The sequence below is a fragment of the Melozone crissalis genome, unplaced genomic scaffold (genome assembly GCF_028551555.1).
Source record: "Melozone crissalis strain CALT ecotype California unplaced genomic scaffold, PUWL_Pcris_2 ptg000120l_1, whole genome shotgun sequence".
Taxonomy (NCBI): domain Eukaryota; kingdom Metazoa; phylum Chordata; class Aves; order Passeriformes; family Passerellidae; genus Melozone; species Melozone crissalis.
The window spans coordinates 6,964,999-6,972,101 of record NW_026535896.1 but is presented as its reverse complement, the minus strand read 5'-3'; the positions used below and the strand labels follow the sequence as shown (position 1 = coordinate 6,972,101).

At 49.6% G+C, this 7,103-nt stretch overlaps 1 pseudogene; it reads right to left on the bottom strand.

Moving 5' to 3' along the window:
- Positions 1-1,246: 1,246 nt before the first annotated feature.
- On the bottom strand, positions 1,247-5,378 carry LOC128948252 (inositol 1,4,5-trisphosphate receptor-interacting protein-like 1; annotated as a pseudogene).
- Positions 5,379-7,103: the final 1,725 nt, after the last annotated feature.

The following is a 7,103-nucleotide window of genomic DNA, read 5'->3' as shown; positions in this document are numbered from 1 at the left end:
AGTAAAAATTGGAATAGAAACTGCTGAGAAAGCTTATGAGTACCCCTATAAATACCTGTAAGCCTCAACTATCGGTGTGCAGTTGGAAGGAAAACTTCCCCCACTGTACCCAGCGCTGTGTTGCTCATACTTTACCATATTAATTAATAAATTGATTGCTTCTTGAATGAAATAAACAGGGCCAGGAGACTTTCTCTCCTTTTAACGCCCTTATTAAAGGTGATCAGCTCAGGATTGGGCAGCTCGGATGGGTCTGCAGCTTCCTGTTGTCTCTCCCAAGGCGACAAGGAAAAGGAGGATATGCGTAGCTTTGTCCACTAGGGGCAGAACTGGGCGTCCAGTCTTTGTGGGAACCTTTAGGGCATGGTGACCCCTTCCGATGTTACTTTTCCCCGCTCCTTCCCGTCCGCTCCCAGCGTCGGGACGACTCCTGTGCTCAGGGTGAGAGGGGCTCCGAAGGTGTTCCGCATCTCTGCAGGCTCAGCATTCCATTCCTGACGTCCAGACATCACTCCAATCTCTCAACTATTAGGTGGCTCATTGTTTTGGGGTCTTTTTAAGCAAGCTAGAAGCAGTAGCTTCTCATGGCATGCTGGTCCTTGAGTCACTTTTCATAGCCCCCCTCACCCTCTCAGGTCTCTTCACCATTTTGGGGAAAAGTACAACTTAGCCTCGAGCAAGGCTCTGCTAATACAAAAGGAGCAATTTGCCACAATGACCCGTGATTACAATAACAAAACAAGCAGAACTTTGGCAGCAACAGTGATCTGGCTGATTTTTGTAACCTTTTCTCACCAAAAAAATTAACAAAATTTTTGTTCATAACATTGAACATTGGCCTAGTCAAGTTTCTCATTTATTACACCCCGGGCTGCAAACAAACCCCGCTCGGGGCGAGCACAAGAGCCAGGCCCAGCGCTGAGCACCAGCTTGAGCCCAGCAGGGCCTTGGAGGAGGCGGGGGCGAGCCCCAGGCTGGAGAAGGGCTCGGGGCTGGGGATGATGGCGCCGAGCACCCTGCCTGTGTCCCCCTCGGCCCTGCGGTGCCACGGGACCAGAGCCCGGTTCCAGGGCTCAGTCCCTGCTGCCGCAAGGGCACTGCCCAGGGCTCCCCGCCCAACGGGGCCGGGCCTGCGGGCTGAGGGGCGGCCGCCGCCCGCTGTGGCGCCTTGTCCAGGCCGGAGAAGGGCTCGGGGCAGGGGCAGCAGCAGTGGCGGGGTCGCTCCTCCGCCCAGGGCATTTGCGCTTCAGCCGCAGCAGTGCTGGCAGCTTCCCGGAGCTGGGCGAGTGCCCGGCTTGGCGGGGGCGGCCATGGCCGAGCGGGGCCCGGGGAAACCACGGTCCCGTCTGGGCCCAAAGGGCACCCGCTCGGCCCCGGGCAGTGCTGAGGGAGCCACACCGCCATCGCTGCCGCCCTCAGGGGAGCCACCAGAGCATTCACATGCTTCAGACACTTGTGTACACAGCGGCATGAAAGCATTGCTCCTTTGCAAGGCTGCATTACAACACACGAGTAACAAAATCAGATTTAGTCCAGATTTACTCCTTCCCATGCATCATTTATCAAGAATCTACTCAAAGTGGAGTGAGTGATAGGAGACACATCAGGTGTAGTTCTTGAGAATTTATTCTTACTCCAATTTTCCAAGTCCTGACACTGGTTTGAAGTGCCCATGTCCACTGTTGGAGCCATTCACAGTGAAAAGGAGCAGCACAGCTGAACAGAAAAAGCTGGCTTTGCCCTCAGACCAGTAGGAGGGCACATGACTCTAACACACAGGAAGATCTGTTGATCTTTTCCAAGATCAACAGTATCTCAGTCATTTGTCCCTCAATCAACCAGTCCTCAAATTGTTCCAGCTCATTACTCTCAAGTACAAAGTTTGAATTAGCCTCCTCAAAACTAATTCATCTATTAAACGATTTATGCTAGGTGAACATTCCTACTAGAGTTGTCAATCCTTGTCAACAAAGACAACAAATTCCTCACAACCATGTCTTTGTGCCAGTAAAAGAAAATCAATTGCTACTCTGTTTTGAAGGGTAGCATGTCTAACACTATCAACATTGGCTAACATATCCCTAATTGCACAGGATGTGGCATTAGCTTGTTTGCTTAGCTAACATCTAACTTGATCTAATTGTTTCAATGCCACTGCTGAAGCTAAATATAATAACAATATAATAAATATACTTGCGGAAAACCTTCTTGCAGCTTTCCAAGGCATGAAATCACTCTGACAGTTCTCCTCCTAATTAGGAACAGCTCTCCTTCTCTTTTGTTTCTTTTTCATGACCGCTTTAGCCGTGGGTGCAATTGTTGTATGAATTTGTCCGATCATTCTGAATCCATTCACAAAAGCATACAAAAACTGAAAGATTTGGCAGCTCAAATTAAAGTAGATGATGGTTCCTAGTTGGATGATTTGTTCCAAGATGGAGCTTTGCGCCTTGGCTAAGGCAACTTTGCAAGATAGGTCTTTATGTATTGGGTGTTCTGATAGTGATATTAATAGTAATTTCCTGCATACTTCAGTGTGTGCGGCGAATGATGAACAAAACGGTCCGAGAAGTTTTTGTCATACAAGAGAGAGAATTAGGAAGTAGAAGCACAGAGAGTGTTGAAAATCTCACAGAAATGCCAGATAAAAGTATAAAAATGGAGGAGAGATTTGATTTAAGACCCTGGAATCGACAAGTTTTTTGAACAATGACTTGTAACTATCGTCAGACATGATTCATACTTTTTTCACTGACTGGGCCTTCACAGCATTAAGTTGCTGTGCTGTAACATAGCAATGCTTAAGGTCAGCAAGAATAGGCCTCCAGCACTTAATAAGCACAAATATTATAACAGGGCTATAGAACACAAGTAGTAAATGACATGAGTATGAAGGTTTCTTTTTGGGTCAACAGAGAGGGGGAATTGTTGGAATCCATAAAATTAGAGGGTTTTGAGAAAGTTGTGGAAAAGACAGGCCCCAAACACAGCAAGGACAGTGAAATGCCAAGGCAGCAGAAAAAGTTTTCTAAGCTGTAGTGCACACGTGAGAAATAGAACAATAGGCCTGTGTGATTTGTCTTTCTAAGTTGCAAAAAAGTATATTTTAAGTATACATTTAGAAGGTTAAATATGAATGGGGCTCTGTGCTTTGTCTTTTATAAATGACGCATTGTATTAGAGAAAAAAACTGCGATTGTGTTAACCACAGCTACATGTACTTCAGGTGATTGGATAGAACTATTGTCAATATGCTTTTGCTCTGTGTGACTGGATGAAACTTGGATTGAAACTGTCTTATGTTATGCTGTAATGTTAAGTTTCCTTGGCATTCTGTTTTATCAGTGAGCTGTTAGCATCTTTCCTCTCCATTGTCATAACAATGTAATGAGACTGATGCCAGAAAAATAAAAGCTCTAGATGCTGATTTCAAGTGTCCCGTCCTGTATGTAGGTGTATATAAACTGCCAGTGAGGCACTTCCCACACGTGTTCCTGTGGGGGCCAGGGCTTGACTCAGATGCTGTGGAGGTTCCTGTAATCCCAGTTCTCCTGCGGCAGCTCTTTGTCACTGTCACCTCCCCGAGGGGGCTGCACTGAGGCTCTGTCAGCATCCCCTTTGGACATGTCTTGGCCAGTGAAGTCATTCTCTTGGGCAAGCAATGGTAGGTTTGCAAAAGAGTTTTGTAGTGGCAGTAATGAAGGACATTTCAAAGCGAAGAAAATGAACCCAATTCCCATTATGATGGCTTGAACAAACCTACATATTTTGCTATGTCAAAATTAATACCCAAAGTAGGGAGTGTTTCTGTGTCTGCCATTGGGTGTGAGCCCCACAGGCACAACTCTGTGAGCGAAGACTTTGTGTCAGTGGCCATGGAGCAGCACCCAGAGCTGAAATCACACATGACCCTGAGCTTGCACGGCCTCTCTGTGTGGGCATCCAGACCCCTCACCAGAGGCTGGAAGGGGTTAAATGGTTCAACCATTCACATACCTGGGGGAAGCTGATCTGCACAGGAACCCTCTTGTTGCCTGTGACAAAGTGGTCAAGACATTCCAGCTGCAGGGAGCAGCACAGGTGTTCCAAGATGTGCCACAGCCGCTGCAGGAAATCCCAGCTTTGCCACCGTGACAGGGGTGTGGTGTGGAGGAGGTGCATCCCAACCCTCTTCCAAGCAGAGCTGGAGAAGCCTGTGCCCATCAGGATGCAGGGGAAGAGCTGCAGCATTCCCAGTGTGAGCTGTCAGGGGGCACTGCCTGGGATGAGTCTAGAGAATTTCTCCTCTGCCATGGGCAGGTCCCAGGCCATGCTGGTCTTGGGTGTAGTGGGGTTCTGCAGGCTGGCTGCTCACAAAGGTGTTGGAGTCACCTTGACACACCCCAAACATCACCTCAGCCATGAGGCTTTTCTTGCCTTTGCTCAGCTGGGATTTGCAGGACTGGCTGCAGGGCTGAAACACCAAATGCTAAAGGTGGGACTGAGGCAAAAGGAACCATGCTGATCTCACCAGTTGGTAGAACCAGCAGGCAGTTTTCTCCATGTCTGGGTAGGAGCCAGTGCAGAGGGTCTGTGAGACGCTGGGCTTCTGATTCCACCCCAGCTCCTCCTCAGAGTGCTGGAGGAAGGACAAGATGCTCTCACCCAGCTGCTCCCTCGTGCAGATTGTTTTGCGGAGAAAAGAAGAAACTTCACAACTTTATAAAAGTTGTAAAGTTTCTTCTTTTCTCCGCAAAACATTTTGGCGAGCCAGCCAGCCAGGAGACAGAGAAAGAAAAACAGAAAAGACCACGAGGCCAATTTGCCCCCAACCTAGGAATTCCTTTGATAAAGAAGAACTGGCGACAAATGTCACGTGGAATGAATATGTAAGAACCTATTGTGAAACTGTATGCATATGCATTTGGAAGGGGGATAAAAGGAGACTTGAGATCTTCAGGTCTTCTTCTTTTCTCTTCTTTTTCTTCTTTTCTCCGCAAAACAAGATGCTCCCCAGATCCACAGGGATGCAGAAGTTCCTTGGTAGCCTCTGCCCTGCAGTGTCCAGCTCTCGGTGCAGGGTGTGCCCAGGGGGATTCAGGGGTATCAGCACAGGCTAGAGCACACCCTGCTTGTGGGGACTCCAACCTTCAAAGGCATTGCCCACCCTGATGATGCCTCCTTGTGGTGGCACCAGGTGGGAGCTCTTGGACAGGCTGTGTCCAAGGACACGTGGAGCTGTTCCTCAGCTCAGCTGTCACTAAGCAGCCTCTGTCCAGCTCCTGAACAGCCCACTGGATGTGCTCTGCTGAAAGCATTCCTTGGTTATTTCCAGCCTGTAGCTGCTTGTTCCAGTGCCCACAGAGGGGTTCCCTCTCTGATCTGGGACAGAGAAGCATCCTTCCCATGCTCTTGACAGGGACAGGAGAACAGAACAGCACAGCCCGGGTGAAATGGGTAAAGGATGTAACTCAGGCAAAGAGGAGTCATACAAAACACAAGCAGGATGCCAGCTCAGCTCTGCAAGGCTGACAAAGCAGAAGTTATGGGAAACAACCATAACGCCTTTATTCAAAGGCAGGGGTCGAGGAACAGCCACCTGAAAAGGATACTGGCTGCTGGTAAGGACTTGCCAAAAGTGGTACAAGTATGTAAAATAAAGTAATAACTATCCATTAAGTAAGGAAGAATAGCTCATGGATGTGTAATTAGTGTGTGTGATAAAACCTCTGCACAACTGACCCTTGGGGCAGTCAAATGGAGGAATGATCTTCCTAGTGACCAGCACTGCAATAATGAATGGCTGCTTTTTAATACTCAAACTCTGTTAGAAAGTATCTATTTGGGTGATTTCAGTATCAGTTCCCCAAGGCCCCGTAGTTTCACAGTGGCCCCTTGATTCTGGTGTCACAATGGCCTCAGTCCCACAAGGCCCCACAATGTCCAAAGAGTCCCCTTAATTCCATGGGGCCCTGAAGTGCTACAATGGCCCCTTGGCTCCATGAGGCCCTGCAGTGCCACCCTGGGGCAGGAGGCCAGGAGGGATTTGTTCCCCACACGCTGCAGCTCCCTGGGCCGCCTGGCACCTACACCTTCTCCCAGGCCAGCACTGCCAGGCACAGCCAGGGCCGAGCCACACTGCAGCTCCCTACAAACCACGGCAGGGGCTGCCAGGCCAAAACCTGAATCACAGACAGTTTGTCACTCTTCCTGTCTGTATCTGACCAAGAAATGTCCCATTGTGGGGTCCCCTTTCCTGCAGTCAGTGCAGCTCTGGGACCATCCCTGGAGCTCTGAGCAAGAGAAATGGCCAGCGCTGCACCTCTGCACTGACTCGGGGATGGTGGGAAATGCTCTTTGGGGTGGCTGGAACCATGGAAAAAGGACAGTTGGGAGCACAGAGGGAAACCTAGCTGGGCTGCTGGACTGGGGCAAGACATCTCTGTCTGGGGGAGAAGTTGGCTGTGCAACTCCCTCCTGTGGATGCTCACGTCCCCAAGAGTTGGGCACTGAAGAGCATCACAACAACGGACACGGGGATGGGGCTGCCAGGATTAAAGTGTCTCAGGAGGGTCTGGACTGGCCACACAAGGGTGAGTTATTTCTGGACACCTCAGGTCATCAGGGAAGAGATGCAACCTCCAGATGGGCTCATGAGCAAGGGGTGGATTTAACCATGGACACCAACTCCAGGTTATCCCTGACTGTGAAATGTGGGCGGAGATCAAGCAGGGCCAGGCAGATAAAGCCCCTGTGGTGTGGGGGGGGCAATGGTGGGAATATAAATCTGGGGACACACGTGGTCTTTTAGTGGGAGTAGTAAACTGGAGAGCACCATTCCTAACCAACAACAGCCCTGTGAGAGCCAGCCCTGTCCCTGCACTGCCCCCGCTCTGCTGCCCCATAGCTGCTGGATCAGGAAGGGCAGAGCCATGGGGCAGGGAAATGCACTGGGACTCCTCCTGAGAGTGATCTTCCATCCTGGAACTCAGACCCCAAGGCAGAAATCCCCATCCACAGCCAGGAGGTCATCATTGGAGTCTTTGCCATTTTCCCACTTGGTGAATCTTTTGCACTGAGATTTTGGTCCTTCCTTTCAGTTTCTTTACTTTTTGGGCTTTTAA